General features: G+C 33.3%; 1 protein-coding gene and 1 long non-coding RNA gene across 2 annotated transcripts in view; one reads left to right on the top strand and one right to left on the bottom strand.

Annotated features, from left to right (window-relative positions):
- Positions 1-27,343, top strand: part of mgl (low-density lipoprotein receptor-related protein megalin) — a 625,899-nt gene that overhangs the window by 338,693 nt on the left and 259,863 nt on the right. The gene's annotated exons all lie outside the window — the stretch shown is intronic.
- On the bottom strand, positions 20,452-25,878 carry LOC147063465 (uncharacterized). The gene is made up of 3 exons (XR_015072109.1): positions 25,294-25,878; positions 21,977-22,106; positions 20,452-21,436 (listed from the first exon to the last, which is right to left on the bottom strand). It is a non-coding gene; the product is annotated as an uncharacterized LOC147063465 (long non-coding RNA).

Here is a 27,343-nt window from a genome sequence, read left to right on the forward strand (position 1 = left end):
ATAGCAGTTTTCAGTATTCGACGTAAAACGTATTCTTGACACGTGTGTAATTTTAACCCGGATTCTTCCTTACTCGAGTCGGTTACCTGCTATCGCCCTACCCGTTATGTATTTCAGTTCCCATTATTTCTTGTCCCTGGTCTTGTAGAACAATACTAAAACCCCATTTATCATTTATATAAGTATAACAAGTGATGTTCCGTGGGGGTAGCCACGCCATGTGTTGCATAATAGGCGGCACATTTTAAATGGCTGAGGTTAAAGAAACGAATTCAAAATATTTCATATCGACTGTGTTTAGGAAAAAGGGCGTAACCCACACAGAACAAATTTTACAGGAGAGGCAAAAAACGTTTTTTGAATGATTTTGGTTCAATATTAATAAAAAAAATAGTCACAGACATTGGGTGCATAATGATTGATTATTTAGTGTAATATTTTTTCGATCTACTAATAATTAAATAAGTTATTACAAAAAAATCATTAAAATTGAGGGAAAATGCTTTTTTCCTTAAATTAAAACATAATTAAAACTCAATTAAAACTTGAATTTAGATAATAAAGCGGCTTACTTCCTTTTTACAGAACGTGTATTTAGTTGTATACATTGTTAATATCTAATAAAAGCACTTTTCGAAAAATCGAGGGTTATGTCCTTTTTCCTAAACACAGTCGATATTTTGAGTATAGTGGTCGTTTTCCATTAAGCAGATGCTGCATTAGAAATACACATTCATTTCAAAAATAACCGAAGCATGAAAAGTCTTGACATCATTATCAATTGTTGCATTGTAATGACAGTCTGCCTCAAACCTATCAGTGCCACAGGCCTCCACATACCTAAAATCACCGCTTTTTGTATGCTAGTATATTTCGTAGCAATGTTGTAATAATCGGTAGATGGTGTGGTTGTCAATCCCTTAAATATTCTAATATATTCATTCTATGATAATATCCATAAATAAACTCAATGTCATACTAAGTGTCCGATACTGCTTCTTATGTGTGCAAATATAGTGTTGTGCGGGACTTTGCTATTAGTCTTTTTTTATACCTACCCATTTTTTCAATACCTTCATCTACTTATAATTAAATTGCAAAATAATGAATATAACACTATATTCATTTGTTTTGACAATCTGACATCGAGTATTCAGTAGAAATTATGTATTTCAAAATCAGAGCATTGTCAAAAAATATTAAATACGCCTTTATAGGAATATGCTTTAGTAGAGCATACCCGATCTCAAAAGACACCGCACACCATTGATATATATCAAGGAGAGACTTTCATAGAACAGTGAATAAGCGACATTAAATTCGTTTTACAGTATATAAGCCAGATTATTATCTAGCATCCCAGTACTTGAGCCGATCCAGTACAGATTTCATGTACCGTTCCTTGACTGCGCTCATGAAAATCAGGAATAGCTTTTGCGCGGGAAAGCCCTACAAAGCCTCGGGGACCACCGTCTACGGCCGTCAGTCACAATGCGGGAATCCCAGCCCGAATCTAGGGGTCGTATTAGCCGGGTTAGTTTTGTAATAATACGGATGTTGCATATCTTATAAGGTGCTGAAGGATTGCTATCGAGCTTTTAGTATTTAAGTCTCGGCTAAAGTGTAGTTAGTGGCTATTCAAATTTGTCTATGGGTTGTTTATATACATGTAATAGTAATTGATCTTGAGTTATAATATGATCATTAATATGTACATATATAATTTTCCTAAGCGTATATATTTTATGCAATTTCGATTTAAAATACATATATGAAAATACATATGATATTTTTCAATGTAAACTTAAATCAATGGTGCGCACTATTTTTAAACAAAAGTCCACTTTTTCAATGATAAATATTTAATGCGGTTTTTAATGGAATTTCTCTTTTAGAGGTATTTAGTATTCGTGTAATACATTCATTAATTTTAGCACTACAGTATGCCAAAGATGCTCTCGTGGTGCAGTGCGTAAGGCGCTTGCCTTCCACCCGAGAGTTCCTGGGTTTGATTTCCGGTCAGGACACACAATATTTATGTGTTATTCTCAAAGACTGGGTGTTTGTGATTGTTCAAAATTACTAACAACCACCTTGTATGAAAAAGCAATGACATGGTGATTAATAATTCAAAAAAAAAAAAACTATAGTAGTGGACAGTAAACAGTAGTGTATTAAGTAATAGAAAAGAAATTGTCACAAAAACCCAGGCTTTGAGAAAGTCACCTAAATACATATTGACCCCACCCAGATCGAACTCGGAACCCCTGGATGAAAGGCCAGCGCCTTACGCAAAGGACTACGAGGGACTACAATTTGAATAAAAAAATATATATTTTACATTAATGTGACATTACAAATTATAAATTCATGTCGTTCAAAACACGACAAGAAAAAAGAGAGAAAATATGTATCAGTGTTAACCAGTGGCCATGGATGCTATAGACGTGGACCATCTCCAAAAATAGTCGATAGTGTATTATGTAAAAAAATTAAATATTATTCACGTATTTATTGTGCAAGTGAGTTGCAATTTTATCTATAAAGATTCTAAATAAGTATGAGTTAAATAATTTCCTAATATCGCAGAGCTACCACTCCAAAATTACATTATTGTATAGTTAAAATACGTAATCCAATCCACTATTATCGGTTGCTAAGTGGGTGGTCCTAGCAACAAAATTATTAATATATACGTGCGTTACTATGGAAATCAAAATGACATTTCAGTATTCTATATTTGTTTGTTTTTTATATACTTCATATCAAGTACAAGTTTGACCATATTGAGCATAATAATTGAACAGAAAATTTAAAAACGTTGTATATAAAAAGTTATTTTTATCTTGTAATTATTATATTATGTTGATTATACAAAAGGGTAAAAATTATAGTATTTCTGAAAAAAAAATTATAGTACAGGAATATTTTTCGTCTCGAATCCTTCATAATTATAGTATTTTTGGCATATTTGCGTAAAATTATAGTATTTTACATTTTTCGCTTATTCAAAATTGTAGTATCGCACTATAATTATAGTACGGTTGGCAACACTGGTTGAAACAGTTATCAGGGACACATAATCGTGAATCGACTCTAAATCTAAATGGTTGTAAATGATGTATACCTATTACTTACGCATTGTTTAGTATTTTACTTTGACTATTTAAACAGAAAGTGTAAATATACACTGGGCCTGTTACAATAAACTGAATGCCTTATCTCCCCTGCTTAATTGCATTGCCTCTCATAAATGAGTAAGTAAACACATAAGTGTGTTTTGCGCCATTATCAAGTACGCATACCTATGTAATACTTTTCTTTTATCCTTTGTCCGCAAGTCGTTGCCGATTTACAGTGTACTAGATCCATTTTATTTCTCTAAGTGTGTCAGACCTTTTTTTTCTTTCGGATAAGCTCAATATGATTATCGGCACGGGCATTCGTTCTTTTTTAGTACGCGACTTTAGCAAAAATGGCCAACGGTACCTCGTTGTGTGGAGCGAGACGTGATCCAGCGTTTCAAGTATCGAATGCGAATACACAATAATAGTAATAAAACGCATAACCTACATATATATAGTTTGGTTATTAATAATATATTGCGGTAGCGAAGAATTCTTTTTGAAGAGCAGGTAAACGATTCGCAATCGAAAATAATACACCTGTATAAGGTATATACATGAACAGTAAAGCTACACGTAGTTTATCTAATATAGGCACTCGGGTACTAAATTAAATTCATTGTTAAAAATATATACTTGTTACGCCGAATGTGCGAAATTGACTATTACATGAAATGAGCAAAATTTTGCCTAAATCATGAAAAATTAAAGCCCGTTGCCTTATTCATGAATTAGGCAAAATATCTGCCAAGTGCGTGAATTCGGCAGTAATTTTTCTGCCTAGTTCATGCATTGGGCAAATTAGATAGTAGCGCTACGGTGGTGTTTTTTGCAACTAAACCAAATGTGTCAAAATGCTCATGCATTGGTCAAAATAGATGGTCGCGCTCCGGTAGTGTTTTTTGCAACTAATCAACTAACCAAATGTGTCAAATGTCATTGATTATATAAAAATATACCAATCAATTACTACAATGACGTTCATATCCATTTACTATGCCCAAAAAATTCTAGAACTATAATATCATAACGGAAAATTTTTATTAAAAGATATTTTCGCGATTTGATTCGTGCTTGGGTATCAATCGTACAATGATCGATTGTTTGTTTGTGATAGTTTGTTGACAATTCAGTTGAATTTAGAATTACAAAACCTAACCTAACCCAATAATAATAATATTATATTATGTCCAATTATAACTAATAAAACCATCCGTATTAAATTTACTCTTTCTATTGTCATGTTGACAGTTTAAGAATTCCATACTTACTAATACAACATGCAATACAATATAAAATTGAGTGTATTAGATACCTATATACCTATAAATACACATATAATACAAAGCAAATAAATACACCTAGGTACTCTATTTAACATACATAATTATTTGAAAATACCTCTAATATATTTATAGGTATACAATATTCATACATTTGAAATGCTTTACAAATTGCGTTCATTTTGCCAATCGGCTCCTGTAATCAAAGTACCTACCAATAATAGGTACCTACTTACCTTGATTCACAGCCGACATCAGGATTTTAGTTTCAACATACTTACACTTGCTAATAATTCAATAAAATATTCAACGAAAAATAATTCACAAGATTTGAGACTGTAACATTCTTCATTGAACATACATCATTTGAAAACACCTCAGACATGGCCCCCACATCTTAAAGCGGGCCCTCAGGCCAGGATTTATGGCGCCCCCCCCCCCCCCCCCACCTATCGCTAAGGTTAAGGGTAGTGTCATTTTCTACAGTAGTGTTCCCCAAGAGGTTTCCACGGAAACCCAGGGTTAAGGGGATTCCGTGTATTTTTAGCGATTTTTAAATAAATTCAGTTGATTTATTGAGTTGTAGGCACTCAGCATATTATGAAGCACTGATCGCAACCTCCTTTTTTGGTACCCAAGTTACATAGAACCCTACGCCATTTTGGTAAAAAGCTATTTTTTAAGCCTAAGTCAGGAAACACATTAAAAATAATTATAACATAAAATTTTACACTTGAATTATCATTTAATTATATCAATCATATCACATTAAATTACATCGCTCATCCACATATTTTTAAATGATAATAATTAATAAGCGAAATAGCGCCACATGCTACTTTGTTTACTATTAGGCATAAAGTCCATTGACGCAGCGAGTGCGGCGCTCGCGCAAAATTTCTACAAGTGGCGCGTAAATCATCGAAAATACAACGTAATCAAATACGCCAGCGCCCACTGGATTTGGCGACGCATTATACGCGCCCGCCGCATGAATCATTGTTTTTTCGCGAATCACCGCTTCTCGGCGATACGAATGAAAGAAAATACAATGGAGTCCATTCATTGAACACAGCGAGCAAAATCACGCTCTGGACGGCGTCGTCGTTCGACGGGCGAAAAGTCATTATTTAATAACAGAGAACGCATTGTTTAATTTTATTGCATGTCCTTTATTTCGCTGGTTGAATAATGTCGTCGTAAATATTTATTACAAGCCCCGAAATAATATAATATTTTTATTGCTTTGTTATGAGAGACGCTGTAAAAATATTTTTTTTGTGCTGCTTGGGCCGCTTATTACATAGGTGAAGGGTAATGCGCGGCGAGAGACGTGTGATTATGGTTATGAATAAACACTTAATACGCCGACTTCGCCCGCTCGACGCGTTCTGTGGGCACCATCGCTTAGAACAAATTTGTAGTGTGTTTTGGGCGACATGCCACGCCGGGCCCCCAGGCTAGAGCCCTGTCAGCCGCCCCCTTTTGGGAGCCATGACCTCAGATGTAACTAACTCTATTTCTATATCTCTCTCTCTATTGATACTATCTCAGTACCATATACATACATCTCTTTGCAAGCTATTGTCAATACATTTGCAATTTTTCAAGTAGTTACATACTTTTTCATATGCAAGCACTAGATGGCGCGGCGCCACCGGTTTTCTTAGATTTCACACGCATAAATTACATTTGAATTAATTAATATACCCATTAACATTATATAGATGTCACTATGTGCCAACTTAAACACTCACATGTAAATCTATTAGCATTATATTTTTGTATCTACTATTAACTGCATATTGTGATTAATACCTAAATTCCTAAATGGTCGTAATTAAATAACGTCTTTACAAATCAAGGTGAACATGACATTATGTTTGTATACTGTCGAGGCTTCCTTATATATGACACTTATTTGAAACTTCTTTTAATCTCACTAATTTAATTTCAAGAAATAAAAATAATACTTATATTATAAAGCATTGAAGGAATTCAGTTTTTATTATTTATATATTATATTTATTCACAAAAAAACTATATCAAATATGTATATAAGCCAAAAATGTAACGACGTTTGAGTTTATATTATAACATAATGGTATTGTTAAAGCCATTTAAAGAAGGGAGAAGGTAAATGTCCACATTATGATTGAATAATAAGTAGAAGGGTGAATTTATTTTTACACTGGCACCACAAAGAGGTCACGTATATATTATATGGACCTTTAATGAAGATAAGATTTTCAAAAATAAAAAAAATGTATCGCATTTTGGCATGGAAAGATGAACGTTGGTCATTCCGCGAAAGGAACACAACCGATCGATATGCAAGCAGACAGGCATACTTATGCGATGTGATAGATGTCGCGAAAACACTGAAATGGAAATTTAACAGGCCCTAAATGGGCGCAAAGCCATTTTAAAACTCGCTGCAGACAATAATAATTCTATTGTGTCGAGAATACGTAGTGGATAGGATCCTAGGAGTGAAAAAGCACTTCCGGAAGCATTCATTCAAAGTCTACGACGATTTGGCGCCGGGACAACTGGGCGCCACGCAATCGAATGAAATTCGAAAATAAATAGACGTTTGTGAATTATAAATACTTTTAAAATATGTACTTCATATTATTATTTAATACTAGGTGAGAATTTAAATATGCACACGTAAATAATGATTTAATTATGCATATGTTTAAGTTTTTACGAGAAGAGAATTCTTTTAGTTTTAAATAAAACCTTAGGCATGATAATTCTCAATCTGCAATAAAAATAGTAATATGAATTAAAACTACTATGTAGATTGCAGTAGATAGAAGCTGATTAAAATCCCTCGTCTACTTTCTGTATAAAATCGTAACGAACGTATATTCATTGCATTCGACAGTGCGTCACCCAATTGTCCTGGTGTCCAGTTTTCACATTTCCTTCATTCGACAGTTGAACAATCCTGGCTAGATGATAATGAATCTGTGATATAAATTAACAATAAAATTAAAAAGACTTTTGCACACCTAATAGTAAATTAATATTCCTGTCCGATACTAACAATAATGTTAGTTTTTCCTTACGTGCTTAATATAGCCATGAGATCTCTATACTAATAATATAAAATTATTATTATAAGTGATATGATACGTGTGGGATTGTGATGTATATTAATACATTTTACCCTTAGTAGATATAGGAAAGAGGGCTTAACTGCTAGCACATGTCTAATAGGCAATCCATTGGCTTTTGTTCTCGGAGAACTAATTAAGTAAAACATAATCTATTTAGTTTGCTTTGATTTTCTTTGTACCATTATCTTACTAATCTATAGGGTGTAGTGAATCAAATCAAGTATTGTACAACGTATGAACATAAATATAAATCCATAACATTTTATTTACTTGCATAGACTTTACATATTATTATACTTTCATACTCTTCTCTTAGCACAACATTATCAAAATCCCTTTGTTTTATAATTATTCTAATCGCCATTTTACACCATGCCATCAAATAGAACAATTGGTTTATAATTAGTCTGTAGATATATACAAATATTTTACCGGTCGTGAGGGTATTCGTTCGGAGAGCGAGCGGAACGTCTCTGGAGGCGTCATTCCCACTAACGGAAAATGGCAAACCAAACCACACGTGACGATATCAAGCGGTTATCCCACCGTATCGATAGTATGCATTGCGTCATTCATGATTAGTCACATTGCTTGTATACTATTTTCAACATGTACTTTTAGTAATCACTCTTATCACTTATCATATACATTCCCGGTTCTATGCCTTCAGCGAGTTTTCTCGCTCTATGAGGTGTTACACCCACGAATGGTCCCCATTTGGGGATGTCTCTGTGTATCTGGAGAGGCCCGAGTCGGTATCAAATCAACAAATAGATAGGGGCTGATTACGAAAATAAATAATAATAAAGCCGGCAATGCTGTAACTCCCGGCCGTTTGAAAATATCTCTAACGTCGCCGTTTTCGACAACGCTTCTCGCTGGGAGAAAAACACAAATATGGCGGGTAATACGCGCCAGACGGCCAAACCGTGAGCATCGTTAACTCGCGCTTCATATAAAAGAAATTGTAACTGTGAAAAAATGTAACCGTTTAGTATATATTAAGCTAAATAAACCTCGTCGTTACCACCACAATTCCGGTGTGTTATTTGTCCACTTCCAAGTCCCGAATCCAGACGAAAAACCATACAAAAATAAAAGTGACAGCGTGTTTTCACAACCCGAAAATGGAGGGAAATGACAGAGGCTGTGATCAACACATTGTCTCGTCCGACTATAAATTCAAATTACTACTAGCCACTGTCGACTGATTTGCATAATCTAAAAAATTAAACACACAGTGTCATTATGTTTGAATAATAATTATGAAATACTAAGCTACAAATAATTATCGGTATTACAGCGATTTTAGTAAAGCTTCGCTCTACATTCAACGTGTGTCGTTAAAAATCTTCGGCCTGTCAGATACTGCCATAGTAATAATATTGTGAGGCATAGAAGAGAACACCGAACAGTTATCGATTAATATTTCTAATACACGTATCCATCCGAATATCGCATGTAGCTCATTCACATAGATTACCAAATCGATAATACACATTCTTAATTATTAATCCTGTATTCGTAACTTAACCAAAAGACAGAATTGATTAAAGGAGTCTGTTAAAGGGGGCCAACCTCCACCCTAGTGCGTAGCGCTATGAAAAATCTGTAAGTCAGTAGGTAATATTATTAGCTTATGAAACTGTTTCTTCGCATTTTACTTCGACTATAAACACATGTTTATTTATTCTCTTCATGACATACTTATTCATATTTCTTCATGGCCGTTTAGAGTAAGCGCACTATGAATGAGCACTTTCGTGTAACTCCAGAACGACACGTTCGGGCTAAGAGCTTTTGGTGCACATAACGTAAGCCATTTCTAGTGTAATCTTATATGCACTTCATTCTAATAGCTCATTGTGGAACTGCTCTTTGTTATAAATTTAAACAATGCTAACATCAACATCACGCCGACTTGCTGTTCAGAACGACTAACGAATAAAAATGTTCTTTTGTAATGCTTGCACTGTACGTATTAATTATTGTAATGAGGTGCAAATTAAAAGACCAATTAATTTTGAAGTAACTGGACTAAGTATAAGTATCGATTAATGTAGAATGCCAATGCGTGGAAATAGGTATTGAAAATTCATAATAATGTATTAATTTTTAGGCGTATGAAATTTCTTTTCATGACCACCTGCACCGTACCGAATTACGAAGAATGAAATGAAATTAACTAATAGTCATTGGACTGAAGCGTCTTTCAAATTTCGTGATTATTTGCGACTGTGTTTTGTGGTTTGAATCAATACCAATAATAGGTACCTACTTGTACGACTTTTAATAAACTATTCTTTATTCAATGATTCACAAGATTTAAGAATGTCATATTTTTTATTTAACATATCTACTTACATAATTTAGAAGCACATTCTATTTTACAACGTTTTTCTTAGGTCGTATTCTTATTTGTCCGGTGGTTGTTTGTCCGGTACAAATCTTGCAATCGATTTTTAACTAACTTGCCGACTAGCTAGACATAAATATATCAGAACACGGTGCCAATGCATTAATACTTTTAGCCATCTTTAAGAAGAATTGAATTCATTTTCAGTTAATTCTGTTTTGTATGAAAAGTTATTTCGATACCATTATTGGTTGCATGGGGGTCCTAGCAACCAAATTATTATAAATAATAAATAAATAAATACAATATACGTGCGTTACTATGGAAATCAATATGAAGTGACATTTCATTATTCAGTATTTCTATCAAGTACGAATTTTTTTGATCGTTTAAGCTAGTCAAGTCAAGTTTATATGATTCAACAGAAAATTTAAAAACGTTGTAAGTATATAAAAAGTTCTTTTTATCTTTCAATTATTTTTGAATAATTCGTTGATTAAAAAAAATGTATGTAATAGTCCCACAGCAAAAGCTTTTCATTTTCATATAGAGACATGTTACAATCGTAATTCATTTTAGTTTGAATTCATATAAATATTTATATGCCTGTCTTAATGCGTTCACCTTCTGGTTGTATATTTGTTACTGCTGAAAGCCGGTGACGATGCTTTCCATGCGATGGCAACACGTCGCAAACAGTGTAGCATGCCATTAACGACTGCCTAATATTATAAAAGAAGCGTTGGAGTCTCAGAGGGAAATTGCAAGAAACACTGAATACAAGATACTTGATTCTGGCCATTGAAAAAAATACTGAAAGAAATGGAGGAACATAATAATACAAACTTATTCTAAAATCTCAATGGAATAACATACATAACCATCGAGACAAAAATTGTTTCATAATGCATTTAAAAAAAAAAGTATCATTAATTAATTTAACTACTGATATTATTTATTCATGTCTTGCATTTACAATAATAGCTTTAGTTATTTCTTGGTACATCTATAAAGTTCATTCTATCATAAAAGATTCATTCACTTTAATTGTGATCTATACGAAACAAAGCAAAGTCCCCTTGTAAGCAGAGCACGAATCTTATTTCGTCTGAGAATCATATTTTTCTACATAAAAGAATTCTGATCCAGATTGAAGTTGCAGTGAAATTATAGCTAAGCTTAACTACCCAGAACATCATTTGAGAAGGTTGCTTTATAACACAATCTTGTTTGTAGACGTTGAATAATATAATTCACGTAATGTCAGAGATGAAAATGGATACTTGAAAACTTCATACAGACTGAGAAAATTAAGCTTCAATTACATACTTGAGTTAATATCAAAGGAAACTCTACTCAGGTGATGCACTTGTATGATAGATGTCTACTTCTATCGGTTGTTTGTACTATCTTCTGTCTAGTACAGTGGCTATAATTATAATGGATCAATAGATATCAAAATTAAGTTATTTTGGTGTAACAGTTAGGTTTATAATATTATAACAGTGGCGAAGAGTGCCTATTGATGAAAGGTAGGCTAAGGGTACCTAAAAAATCCATCCGTGGATCTAACTTGCGACCAAGTAGACCACACTCCGTTTGTAAAATGTATTTAAGATAAATGTATTTAAATTAAACTAGATTCCAATATAAATCATAAACACACCAAATAACTAACCATTTTCGTTAGATTATTATTATCATATTATCATACGTTCTTTTTAAAACATAGGTACTGTTTTATTTTTATGGTATGCCATAGACTATTACGCCTACTTCTCCCATACAATTTTTATTATTATTTGTGACGTCATTTTCGTGTTTGCTAAAATTTTCTATGCATAGAAAAGGCTGCTAATAATCCTGAGATTTTTATATTTCCGGTAGATTTAATAATTGTCTAATTTAAATATACTTACATATAAATAGTAATTTTACCACTAATTACATTTTAGTAGTTAATTAATTGTAAGTGATTAATGATTTGTGTATAAATCATGGTAAACATTAAATATCAAATAATCGTATGCTATCGAATCTGTCACTGCTTTGAATGGCTTTCCATACAACACGAATAACAATAATTCCGAAAATGATGTATACCTACTTAGTTTTAGTTTTAACAGGAGTGGTACTGAGAATGAAAGATTATTCATATGCAAAAAAATATTAGAATTAAGCGGAAAGTTATGTTTAAACAATGTGGAATTAGGTACTTAAATTTTATAATATGTACCAGAGAGACACCAAATAGAGACGAACGGAAAAGAGTGATCGTTGATAGGGGATAACTTCATTCAGTGGTGTATAATGATATTAACCCTTAACACTCGAGTGCCGCCATATCGGCGGCATTAGAAGTTTCCCGTATTACTCGAGTGCCGCCGTAGCGGCGGCATCGCCTATAAAGTCATTTTTTGTAATATTTTCAGAAATTTTTATAATGCGATTTCAATCAAGTTAGAATGAATAATAATAGGTTATTACATTTATCTGAGAAAGAAGTCGGCAAAAGAATACTGCGTGCCTAATTTCAACATAGTATTTTTATCGGAATCTTCTCTTTTTTTATTCGTAGGTCGTCGCTTGCAAGCAATGTTTTTTTGTCACATAAATTTTATTTATTGAACGTTCCCAGACTAGAGTGAAGTGTTTGTCACGCATGATTTTGAAGTGTGTTTATATTTTTTATTGGTTCTCGCTTGCGCAGGGGCGTCTCGTATAGTTTACAGTTTTATATTTGAATACTGTTTTTGATGACAATACTTACTAGTATATTATGCCAATTCGGAACCTATATAATGTGAAATACTCTAATGAGTCAAATGAAAATTATTACGTATCGATTTATTATTTTTTGAGAAATCTTTTGATAATGTGTACCGCACTGGGAATGAGTTGTTATGAGCCCGAAACTAATTTAGGAAATTTACGAGACAGCCGCTTATATTACAAGTGTATTTGAAGGCAATTCATTTGTATCATATTTACAGTCATAATGGACGATTTACACTTTATAGCCAGTTCTCTACATACCGCTATTTCATTACGATTCTGTGATAAGCCAGGATTACATATTGGAGATTGCTTTGTGAAATACCACACAATCAAGAATTATAAATAAACTAAAAATAAGTACAGTATATTCATTATAAATTTATTTTACAGAATAAAAAAAAAAAAAATTTTTTTACATTTTTTTCACCAATTAAATGTTTTATATTGAAATTATGCTTTGTGCGGGAAAAAGTCTCGAGTGGGTGGTATGTACCTATAAAAAAAATTTCGAGTGGAAAAGGTTAATATAAAATATAATTACACATTTTTAATTGAACACGTCATTTCCGTCATAACGAAAAAATCAATTTAAGACAATATTTATAAAACTTGTTTCTACACTTTTTATTACCTAGTTTTTGAAAATTAAGTCGTTCATACATATATTATGTTATAATATATATGACTAAAATGGGAAAAACGTCTGAATGATAAAAGCTTTTCTCTTGAGCATATACAAACTAAATGATAAATGTCCCTACGAGGAACACACTAGGATTATATTTAAAATTAAAAGCTGCCATTTGGTTGCATTATTTTGCACATAAGTAATGGGCCAACATATTAATTATTTATTGTGTATGAATCTACATGTATTTTTTTTACTTGAAGTGAGTTGAAGCTTAAACTTAAAAAATGGGTTTCTATGAAATATCGTAGTCTTTAATGAAAAATAATCACGAAACTTGTTTCGTATTCAATAACGATTCTACCTATTGTTATTGAGTATTAATTTTTTTTAATTCATAAAAGTGTTTTCAATGACGTATCTACACCGTTTCTCAATTAATTTTAATTATAAACCCATTTATTTTTTATACGTTTATAAACTTTGAATCCAGTGTGCAAAATTATTTATATTTCACATTGAAAAACGTTTAAACTTACAATAATAAACATATTATTTAATTTAATTTTGTGAATATGTCCATGTATAAGAGATATGCAATTTTTAATAACCATACAATTTTTGTAAATCGATTTATAAAATACTCTGAAAAAGAAATCTTGCCACATTTCAAACATTCTAATATTCTAATAAAATGGAAACCCGACTTCGTCATGTTACTTGACTTCTAAATGTAAAAGCAGAATCTACTACATTGATCAACTTTTGATAACATTTATAATCTGACCCCTTTTATCTATCACTTTTAAATTAATTTTATTCAGTCTCTTTGTCAAAATTATATCATATAAAAATCAACAACCCTCGGGGAACCCTTAATTTTACCTCGCATAATCCCATTTGAGAATCGCAGGTAGTGAAATTTTATTTTTCTATTGTCAGATAAATCAATTCTATTTAGGTTAAGAACACATTTGCGACATAAAACAAATGGTCGTAAATTCCCTAAAAAATCGTTCGATATAAGAGTAAACACCCTACAAGTTTATTATTTTACCTTCGTATCGGCGTATTTACTATGATGTTAGTAAAGTTTCACAGTGTTATGCTCTTAAGACCAAGTGCAGTGCTACTCTTGTTCGGTTAGGAGCATCTTATGGCAAAATACGAAATATTCAATGTAATACAATGTATAGTATATTATTTACAAGTAGTTTAGTTTTTATATGGGAAATAAGAGGATGACAACAGCAAAAAATGTTATGTTGAAACTACGACCAATTTGGAAGAGTAAAAACATTTAAAATCCATTTAGTAAGATCTCTTCTATTCCCAATTTGTACGCATCCTTCCGAGTTGCTGACTGTATATTATGGAAGAGAAAAATAGATGCAAGACACATTTGAAATGTGGTGCTGTGAACATCGTGGATGACCAAACGAACAAATGATTAGATTATCAGCGACTACAAGATTCTAGACAGAATCTCGTTTGATCATATAACCCGAAGGAAACAAAACTCACGATATTTGGAAAGGTGAAAGATATAAAAGGACGAAGAATAGTTCTCTCTGATGATGCAGAAATGGATGGAGCCAAGCTGTGAAGAAGGCTGTTGGACGGCCAAAGCATCCGACGAAGAAAAAATAATTAATGTATCTAAAAATAATAAAAACTATTTTTTTATTACAAAGATAGAAAATCCTGCTATAAAATATGCTATCGTATAATGTTTTCATTATATTATTATGACATTAATTAAATTATTTTATATTCGCTACGTATTGAAAATATATTTTTTCTAAAACACTCATAACATAATATCTACGTGACTGGGCCGAGTAGGATTCGAACTTTCAGAGTTAGGGGAAGTGCTCTTATTCGCAAAGCTCTGCGGAAGTTAAATCATACCCAAATAGCGTAGCTATAAGCAATTATGTATGTACAAGAATGAACGATTGATCGATAGTTTAATGAATAAAAGCACTCACCCGGAAAGGAAACTGAATTCGAATGCAACTCGGTTGATTTTTAAATATTATATTTCATAGATTTTATATTATTACAACGTTTTTCTTAGCTCATATTTTTATTGTTCGGTGGTTCTTTGTCCGGTAAGAATCTTGCAATCGATTTTTAACTAACTTTCCGACTAGCTAGACATTTTAAACTTTTAGAGTATATCAGAACACGATGCCAATACGTTTTTAATACTTTTAGCCATATTTAAGTAGAATTGAATTCATTTTCAGTTAATTCTGTTTTGTATGAAAAGTTATTTTGACACCATTATTGATTGCTAGGGGTCTGGGGTCCTAGCAACAAAATTATTAATATATACATGCGTTACTATGGAAATCAATATGACATGTCAAGTACAAATTTTTTCAATCGTTTAAGCTAGTTAAGTTTATAATATGGTTAAACAGAATTTAAAAACGTTGTATATAAAAAGTTATTTTTATCTTGTAATTATTTATATTCAATTGAGCTTTGGCATTGTGACCATTGTCACAAATTATCTATCAGTAAACTGTAATAAATTGTGTCGTTCGAATTTTGTCGCTAAATGTAGGTACTACACTCCCCCTTAAAAATTATGATAAAATATCAAGTCTCACCGTACTGTTTCTTTTCTGTTTTCAGGTAAAACGATCTTCCGCCCGGGTGAACTATCTGTCGCAGAAAATGGTTGTTACGTACAGGGGAAAAGTAGTTTTTAAATTGGTTTTCGGCATCCACCCGTGCAAATATGCCCGATAGAGGGGTATGTATACGTTTTCTCTTTATTTTTACTTACCGAACACATGTGTAGTCTTATTTAAAGATGCTATCGGGGTAGGGGCTTACTCCGAACACTGTTTTCTATAAGTATATATATATAACTTTTCCGTATAGAGTACCGAATATAGACTGTAAAGTCTTTCACATATATTTTATATTTAGTCTATACCTTTTAACCATATCGATTTTTATAAAGTTTACACATTTTGAAACCGTGCCTGCAATGACTGAGAGGTAACAAGCTCGTGAAGTCGTGGGTCTCGGGTTCGAATTTCGAGTCCGGAAAATTAGCATGTTATTTTGCAATACGTGTTTGTGCCCAATAGATTCCTCACAACAGATTAATAAATAGAATCCTGATAGTTTATATTTAATACACTACATTTTAATGCAGGGTTTTGAATATGTCAGTGTTCTACGAAAGTGGAACACGCATTATGCACGTGCTATAATGTGTGTAATACGCCAATATTAAATGAGCATCAATGTATAAACCGAGAGCAGTTGTCAGTATTATACGTATGACGTATTCTTGACACGCGTTAACGTTTATTCCATATTCTTCAGCACTCGAGATCGGTTGCCTGCTACTCCTTACCCGTTGGGTATTTCAGATTCCATTATTTCTGAGTTCCCTGAAGTTGACCAAGTGGCAAGTGGCTATCATCCATTCATCGTTTAAATAATCTGTCAGAAAACCTCTTCATGAAGCATCTGAGAATCACACACAGAAACCGACGCGTGGGCTGAAGAAGCTCATCTTGACTACACTCTGATACGACGCTCACTATAGGGAGAAGTATTGCAAGTATATTTGGCTACGTACTTTTTCCTGAGTGCAAATGCGAACTCGCCGTTCTTATTAATAGTGACCTAAGTCTGTCTGATGAGTGATGACTATCTTAAAAATCGGGAACAGCAGTTTTTTATTCTTCCAAGGTGCCTATAACTAACCTCTCAGTAGTCATGCCAATTGGGCAAGCAATAACTTTATCCAACCAAATCGCTTCGTATATTTCACCCACCTACATGATAATGAGTTAACTTAGGTGGACGTTGTATTATAAATTCTTAATATAATATGGTCTATATTTAGCTCACTCGGTATAATTCTAAGTACTTTATATTTTTATGTGTACCCTTTTAGTGTTTTTCTCTATTACTGTTTTTATTTATTTGTTTGTGAATAATGTTTTAATATTATTTATATATTTTTTCATATCATGATATGAACGTCTTTAATTTATAAGTTGTAAAGTTCACATTTACGCCCACGATAGCCGAACGACTAAAGCGTTGGCTTAGAATGTCGTGAGCCGCAGGTTTGAATCCTAGATCTGGAAAATACACATATTGTTTTTTAATTTGTGTTAGGAGTCCGAATATGGACCTGATAGGTTGAGCCAGTAGCTGACACCCATTTCTCGTAAAAACGGAAATCTGTTAATACAAACCTCTACACTATTGAGGCCCATATGATCTTATTATGATCGGGTATGGTCATAAAATTACTATAATGTACTTAAATAAACATTTTTTTTTGTAATTTGGTCGCCAACCTACAATAAGAAACAGCACCAGTAGAACTACTTCAACGTGGTTTCGCTTTAAATACTCACCACTAGGGAATCCAATCCCGAGCCAAAATTCAGATCCCGGGATTTCGGGATTACAATTTGACAATCCCGGGATCCCGGGACTGGTCCCGAGATTGGCATTTTTTTTCCATTGTTAATATAAAATTTTTATATTTACAAATAACATTGATAAAATCGGTCAAAAATAAATCTAGTATAATTTATACTATTTAAGACATTTATTGTTAATATTGTATACGTTCAATCTTGGAAATACAAAAGTTTTAATGGAGTAAATAATATTGTAATATAAATAATTATGTGAATTTATTATGAGATTGCTGTTTCTGATAGTAAAGACTTAATGAATGGGTAAGCGAGATTTAAAATAGTAAAGCAAATCATGGTGTGCTTATGACCTGTCCACTTCATAAATCTAATTAGTCAGCCAAATATGAAACTGCCGTAAAACGTAAGAGAGAGATCATGGTGGAATTACTTTGTTTAGTGCGAAGTATTGTTTTTTCCAATATTTCTAATTTTAAAATGAATTGGCAACTTACACATGGGTATAAATCAAACTTCATTCAAACTCAGTTTATTTCTAATGTAGTTATTTGTTATTATAGGTATTTTTTCTGTTATATTTTCGTTTTTATTTTATTTTCCATGATAATTGATAAAAAAATCAATCCCGAAAGTTTCGGGATTATGTTTATCAATCCCTGGATTCATAGGTATCGAAAATAGCTCGGGATCCCGGGATTGGAATCCCTACTCACCACCATAACCTTCCAACAGTTACAGCAGTGCCTCTTTATAGTACGTTTACCAATATCACACTACATAAAGAAGTATCGTGAATCCATTTGAATGTGCAAATATTTTTAGCTTTAATCTCTTTATTTCGTCATCGAAAGTATTGAAACATCTACAGTCTCTTTCAGTTGCTTGAACTATTCTCTCTTTATGTAGCATATACCTAGTAGTTTTAAAAAGTGTCTCTTCATTCCATGGTTTAAAAATGAAAATATAACTGCGCATGAAATTCTAAATATTTAGTATGTCACACCGCTTTGCGTTAAAGAGCAAAGTATTAAAATTTTACTTCAGACAGTGTGCACTTTTACCAAGCATCCATTTTACACTTATACATGGTGTTTCATAAGAATATATTTTTATGTTGTATACCACCTAAAAGTTATTGTTTCATGAAACGGCTTATTTATGATTAATGGAAACACCTTTATAAGACGTCGAAATAATAAACACTAAAATAGGTACACAATGTACTTATATATGTAGACATTTTTCGATTGGATCAAGTTTAAAAAACCTATTGCTTATACCATAACTCTTCTTTCGACCATGTCAGATTCTAATAGGATCATAATATGGGCCTCCGCAGAGTGGAGGTTTGTATTGACAGATTTTGTTTTTACGAGAAATGGATGTCAGCCAATTGCTCAACCTATTAGGTCCATACTCTGACTCATACACAAATTGAAAAACAATATGTGTACTAGAAATGAAAATATAATTAATATTAAATTCTACAGGTTTTAAAAAAGGTTTGTCGATAGCTATTTCGGTTGTAACACCATTATCAAGACTAGTCTTGATAAAACTTTCCTTTCCTTTTTTAAAACCTGTAGAATTTAATATTAATTATATTTTCATTTCTTGTAAAATGGAATTCTACCAAGTAAATGCTAACTCAATTAATAATATGTGTACTTGTCAGACCCAGGATTCGAACCTGGGACCAACGGCGCAATAGGCCAACGCTTAAGCCGCGCGGCCATCGTGGGTGTCAATTACCATAATTGCATCTTTGAAATACTGTATAGAGAAAATTTTTAAGGATATTTGTTAATAAATTATCGGATATTTAGTATCACCGTGTATTCTTTATCTCCTCATGACATGTCGTGCTCATTGCCATTTCAAGAATAGTCTGTAATGCTGAGTTTGAAATTAGAAGCGACTACAAACGGCGATAGATACGTAGGACTGTCATTAACACGTATCGATACTTTTAGATGTTTTGGCATCGTTATTTTTCTTCCTAGAAGCCGGTTGGCTCTATCGGCAGCTATCGACGGTAGTTTATCATGTTTATGTATTGAGGTATTATAATTGTTACCATGGCACCCACATCCTGAAGCGGTCCCCCAGGCCACAGTGTTCGGAGCCCCTCCTCCCCTTCCCATCTTATCGCTAAGATTAAGGGTAGTGTAAAGTTATACAGTTAGTATTCCCCAAATGGTATTCCGCGGAACTCCAGGGTTCCGTGTTTTTTTAGCGATTTTTGGCATTTTCAAATAAATCCACTTGAATTATTGTCAGCACTCGGCATCATATTATGAAGGACTGATCGCGACTCCCTTTTGTGACAGTCATGAAACACACACAAAATTCTACTCGTGATATAGATTTTTTACTATCAGAGCCATTTTGTGGTGTGTTTATCTCACTTAACTGGTTGACCCACCGCGCCGGCCCTACAGGCTAGAGCCCTGTCAGCCACTTCCTTGTGGGGGCCATGATTGTTACAATAAGTTACCTGTCTAAACTGTCTATCTCGCTCTAAAAGTTAACACAGCCGAGGGAGGTCCTGTTAAAATATAGCACTTTTGACAGTTTAGACCAGCGATACTCAACCAGCGACCCTTCAAGCTTTTATGTTCGGCCCGAAACACATTTATTATCAGGAATTTCGTATTTCTTGAGATTCGTTTCGACTTTGACGCACAGGGAGTGACACCCGAAGACGATTGTCATTATGGTCCATATCAGATCTGGTATAAGAGTGTTGCTATTGCACACGATTAATTTAAAAAAAAAAACACGCATAATTTTTAAAATCTCCAAAATATTTTGTAAAAAGGGGGGGGGGTTTCATGACTTTTTTCGTCACACCAGTAGTGATGCGGCCCGCGTTACTTTACAAATATATGTATTTGGCCCGAAGAAAAAAAAGGTTGAGTATCATTGGTTTAGACGGTTAACTTATTGTAACAATTAACCACCTCAATACATAGATATGATAAACAACAGTCAACAGCCGCTGATGTCACATTGTGTATAGAAAAAACCTACTGGATCTTATAGGACGAAAATACTTTTATATTTTCATTTGATACGTTTCCCATACCATTTTCTTTCGGTATGTTGAATTTCGATTGTCTGCAAAATTCTCTCATAAAAACTTAATAATATGTAAGTACAGCTCATTGTAAATATCAGTATGTATGGATAAACCATCTAAAATAGAAATCCTCTAAGATTCTCTTTCGTGCAATGCGATCATATTATGTATATCACAAACGTCGTGGGATTATCGTACAATACAATAATAAATTTCCCTGCGGATTGAATTAATGTAAGTACTTAACTCGAAGAAAATTAAATTATCCGCTATACAGAGCGAGTAGTTTTTGTGGTTTTGTGAAAACACTGTTTTTGTGCACAGGAAAAGTGACTATATGTTATTACTTATTATTTATTACATTCCCACGGCTTTTGTGTCGCGACTTATTTATTTTTTCACAGACAGCCAACTGTCAACGAGTATTATCATTACTGTCATTTTCTATTAACCGTTTCACTGCCTACTGCACTATTTCCAGCATTGTTTTTTTTGTTTTTTTTTTGTTGCCTACGATCAATGTCCGGATATAGTTCTTATTATATTATTTTGTAATGCCAAGTGATCCAGGTGCTGAAACCTTTGTGGTGTACATTATATGACCAACTGACTTTCTCTTAGGTATGCTTATGCCGGCGCTCCATTGGCACGCAAGTCAGACGATTTACAGTCTTCGGACTTTTTTTTTCGCGTGGAGCACCCCAGACCTGCGGACTTTTTAATCCGCAGACCAGGCTCGTTGGATTTCAAACATGTTTGATATTTTTGCCAGACTTCGTCAGTCGATCACTATGCAAATTCGATTTGACTAATACGCAATCATTCGGACCGAAAAAAATCTGTAATTGTTTTAATCATTTTTATTGATTAATTTGTTAATTTACACATTAGAAAATGAGAGATTTACCAATTATTTTTTTATTTGTATTTATGAAATTCATAAAAGAAATCGTAAAACTTGTGTTGTTTTCACTGCTATGTTATTTTATGCAAGTCTACATATAAATAACACAAAATTATAGGATTATCGGAAGACATTACGAGAATCGTAACTTTTCACTTTTGGCAGCTCGACTTTTTTATTCGTTCGTTGATCAGTATCAGAGCATAGACAAATCGGACGATTTATTGTCCTCGGACTTTTCGCTCGCCAATGGAGCGCTGGCATTACATACTGCAGCCTGCAATTTAGAAGAGATTTTAATACAGCGGAAAACACATTTTGAAAATAGCCGATATACTGGATTATTTGTTAGTTTAACCTAACCAAACCTAACCTAACCTAATGATACACCCCTGTTACAGGCGGGCTTCTCCCGGTGTAAAATAATCATTTAGTAGCTCAAGTCGAAACGTAACCCTGACCTCTAGAAACGGCTTCATAAAACATCTAATCTGATTCCTTGCTCAACCACGTAAGTATTTTTTTTAATTTAAAAAGTATAAATGATGATGGATGAAAGCGATAATTTTAAGACTAAATATAAGTATTTAAATATAATAAATTTTGCCGCGCTTGTCGGCAACGTCCAAATTTCGACGCGCCTGCGCCAGGGTCAGGCTCGTGATTCGCCGAATCAAAGATCACGCGATAAAATTTGGCCAATCACGAGAGTCCCTTTTGCTGGAATGGCGTGGGTACGCGAAGTTTGAAAAAGAAAAAAGTAATTAGTAAGCGTCCCCTTTCCGACATATACGGACCTGCGTAACTAATTGCAAAACCTAAACATGTAAAGAAAGTGTAAAATATAAGGATTACCAAGTTACACGAGACAGACGTGGTTTTATTTAATTCCACCCTCAAATATATCGTACTTTTTTTTGTGAATCCGGGGTTCGATGGACACCTGAGCTAGTGACATGACCCGGCTCACGGCTAGCTCAATAATGCTACCGGGCCGTCACTGAGGAGACTAGTGATGAACTAGGAGAGGTGGATCTCCTTTGTAGTATCACAACTTTTGAATTCCCGAATAAAACTCTCAGCTGGTGTGGTGCCGAATTTATTCAGGTACTAGAGTTCACGGTCACACAATAAGGTTAACTGTCATTGTTCCCGTAATTAAATCTCATTAAAGTATCAGCAAACTATTTATTTGTTCACTATAGGATCTCTGTGAAATCTTTCACAAGTTCTCAAAAAGTCACACCTAATTCAGAGAATGTATACGCAGATATTCTTTGGATATTTTTAATTCATGAAATATTTTCCCATAAGGAAGAAAATATAAATTATTCTTTGGTCACACAGTATTAGGTTTATAAAAGAATAGAATTATTTTATTGTTGTTTATAAAGTTTATTTATGTTCACAGTGTATTTACAAATATTTATTTGTGTTTACAGACTTGTTTACAAAAGGTTTGCATAATGTTTACAAATTTATTTACTAAAATTTGTTTTCATGTTTATGAATTTGTTTACTAAAATTTATTTTATGATTATGTTTACTTAATAAAGTTTCAAAAATTTATTTTATAATCCCGAAAAGATTTGTAAAATTTATTATTACAGACTGAGTTTATTAATTTGTTTTTATAAAACAAATCCGATCGCGTAATTTATCCCGATTACGTCACCTCGTATGATGAGTAATGAAAAATAAAATTACTCCGCGAACGCGTCACTATCGACAGATACGTGGTATTCGTGCTACGTTTTAGCGGCCGACGTCACTACCGACAGATACGTGTTATTCGCGCTACGTTTGCCCGTCGAAGGGGACTTACTGGTACGTAGGAATCGCGAATGTACTGAGAACCATGTCTCACAAGCTTGCAGTGAGGACTGCTGCTTGCTGAAGATCGCTGGTGAAGAGTGTAGAAACTAATGATTTTACGGGAAAAGTGGTCGCCTTTTATACCCTTCGGATAGAGGTTTAACAGGAAACAGTCCGTAAGGGATAGCAGATCTATATCTTTCTCTCACGGGATGAATTTACGTATATCTCCCGTTCCTGGCAACTTTCTAATAGAGATATCTTCTAATTTAGTCGGGTTAAATTTACTCTACTTTATTTTCGCAAAATTAAGACTTAATAGGGGTGTTTCAAGCACCCTCTAGAACATGTCCCTTAAATGCGCAGTTAGGATGACGTAAGCAAAATAGTTGATTTTATATGATTTTTCGTGTTCAAACGAAGGGGAAAGTTTCTAGCTTTCCATCGAGGTATCGGAATAAGTATTCGGGTACTAAATAAGGGAATGGCAGTCTTTAAATTTAAAATGTCAAAATGAAAGGTTGACACCCACGTACTAGTCCTTTCCACCACTCTTGGCCTTTTTAGGCCAATAGAATTTTACTAAGTTTTAATAAAACTGTTTGGAGCCGCAGAAACTTTCTCATTCGATATTTACTTTTCGGACGAATATTATTACGAGAAAATACTATAATATTATACTTAACATTTCAACTTAAATATATAAATGCTTAATCCTAACAAGATGTTATACACGAACAGTTACTAACTTATTTAATCTTGCATAGTGACTTTTATATAGTAATATGGATGTAACCTTGAATCTATTTTTACCTCGCGAGCCAGCACAGCTGGGCCGTAAATTCTAGTCGGACAGAATTCAGTTAAAGTTCAAGGTCACACGCCAATTTGTATTTTTAGTTGCAGTATTTAATTCTTTTATTTACCCAAGATGCGATTAAGATTTATTATTGTTTATGGGTAGAAACCCATCTATACCAGAATCTTAAGTTTTTCCAATCGTTACTTTTACAATATTCATTATAGTCAGTATGTTATAGCATTAACAAAATCTATAATTATAATTACGCGTCTATAAATATAGGTACGCGTTTACAGTATTTTTATAACAGTAGTTAGCTTCTATCTTGTATTGATAAAATTAGTATAAAAATTCTTTATTCACAATTATACAGTATATAAATTTATAAATATTCAATTTTCTTTTCCAATTTTCATACACTTCCATTATTGCTATAAAAGTTATTGAAGCATGTACTTGCTAAATTTTACATAAACAATCTCTTCCATAACTTATTTTCTAAGTTTAATGGAGATTTCCCGGAAATTTATATTAAAAAATACATCGCGCTGATATTTCACGACGTGACATTTCGAGGTCTGTGGTCACAGCGTTCCAATTACACTGGAGCACTCTTGATTTTCGGAGGCGAAAATTTTTTACGTAAAATTTTATTACATTTACAAAGAAAAGGTTAACAACATACATTTTACTTCCTAATACTAAACGATTACGCTAGTGGTTACCTGTTCATGGTCTTTTTGACCATTTCATTCTTGATTCTTCCATAGTTTAGAACCATGGGACTTATATATCCTGTCTGAACCGTGTCGTGAGGTTGTCGCAAGGCTATTGAGAAGTAGAATTGACTACAAGGCTAGATTTGTATAGTTATGTCGTTCAACCATACTCTGCCACAAACACTAACTGAAGGTCGGCGTTTCTGCTCGTGTCACTAGCCGCTGGAACCCCGGGGGTCTCACTAACCTAAACTAACCCAAACTAACAAATAATCCACTATATCGGGTATTTTCAAAATGTGTTTTCCGCTGTATTCCTCATAACCGAACTGTACCGAGATTTTTATTTAGCTACGTATTTTTTTCGACTTATACGAGGTATAAATGAGAACTCTGCCATTTTGGGCAGTGTTGACCTATGTGTCCCTTATAACTAATTTAGAAATAGGGACCATCAGTTGTTTATTCTCCCAAGGTGCAGAACCAACCTGCCACTGATAATGCCAATTGGGAGGGTGATAACTATGTTCAACCAAATTGCTTCGGGTGTTGATAATATATTCCACTTGCGCGAGGGTGAGTTTAGGTAGACGCTATTTTATAAATTCTTAAAATAGGGTCTCCTTAGCAATCTCGGTGTACTTCTTTTAACTACTATAGATGTATAATTGTATTTTCACTACGTTTGTATGTTTATATTATGTTCTCTTTTTTATATTTTCATTGTTATCCCTTTTATTACTTTTCTTTTTCTTTCTTTTTTATAATAATGTTTCATGTCATGTTGTGAACGTCTTAAACTTATAATTTGTAATGTCCACAATATGTAAAAAAAAAAAAAAAAAAAAAATGAATTGAATGAGAAACGCAGTTTTTTTATGATTCGTCTACTTGAGACTGTAGTATATATTATGCAAAGTCATGGTAGGACACAAAGGAGGGAACACAAAATTAATAGAAACTAACTTACCTTACTGGGTATGGTATAAAAGACTACGGATCTAGAGTGTGGAAAAATACAAAAATACATTATTCTTCAATAGTTACGTCTCTATCATAATAGTATTTATTAAAGTTTGTCACGTTAATTTAACGCGCCTGCAATATTTAAGGGCAGTCGGCGCGCTTTTCTAAAACTTGTGTTTTATGGCCTGACCGTCATAAAGTATACTATGTAACTATACCCAGCTAGAATCGAACCAGCATCTCATGGGTTTCGCGCCCATGCACATAGAACACAATGTTATAGGCGTCATACTAAATTGCGAGAAATTTTAACTAATGGAACTTAATACTCTCTGAAGCACTTTCCAAATTGAGTTACTATTGGCGACCGGCCGATTTTTCTATTGGTAATATATTTTCTTAGAAATTATGTATATTTTCGTTTATCTTTGCTGTTTAAAAGTATTTATTTAGTTAGTAATAAATACATTTTTCTTCTTTTTTCTTCTTCTTTTTCTTTTGACTATGTCCGATACTAATAGGATCATATGGGCCTCCACAGAGTGGAGGTTTGTATTAACAGATTTTATTTTTACGAGAAATGGATGTCAGCCACTTGCTCAACCTATTAGGTCCATACTCTGACTCATACACAAATTGAAAAACAATTTGTATACTTGGCAGACCCAGGATTCGAACCTAGGACCCTCGACACTATAGACCGGTCCTTAAGCCACGCGGCCATCGTGGGTGTGTGAGGTAATATATTTTCTGGATAACATATTTATAAAATGGGTGGGTATATAATAGGGTAATTATTATAAAATGGGTGGGTAATATATTTTCTCAGAAATTATGTAATTTTCGTTTATCTTTGCTGTTTAAAAGTATTTATTTAGTTATAAATACATTTTTATAAATCTATAAATTTAGTTTATTTTAATGTGTGCTAACGTGGCTTGGAGTACGATTCAGGTGACAAAAAAGCCATCGTGTTCTTCTTAAACCAATGATAATATATGGTTAGTATTATTTCACATTGCGGTCGGGTCACAGCTAGGTGTACTTTCTAATATTTTTATTCGAGTCACCGGTACCTACATAGGTTCGCATGTGGGCAATTTCATATCATTACATTTAATAAGCTTCTCTCTCTTCCGCTAACCCAGAATGACATATTCTTTCCTACCCAATCGCTTATTAACTCTTCGTTGGTAGGTATTGTAAGTAGTACGACCAACTATGTTGCCTATGTCAAACTGTGCGGCGCGATGAGTTCATAACTCCCTTTCTTACCATATAAGGGTTATAAGTTTGTGTCTAAAATTTATGTGTATTTTTTTTATAC

The sequence above is a fragment of the Rhyacophila brunnea genome, unplaced genomic scaffold (genome assembly GCF_057557595.1).
Source record: "Rhyacophila brunnea isolate RB1 unplaced genomic scaffold, BYU_Rbru_1.0 scaffold_9, whole genome shotgun sequence".
Classification (NCBI taxonomy): domain Eukaryota; kingdom Metazoa; phylum Arthropoda; class Insecta; order Trichoptera; family Rhyacophilidae; genus Rhyacophila; species Rhyacophila brunnea.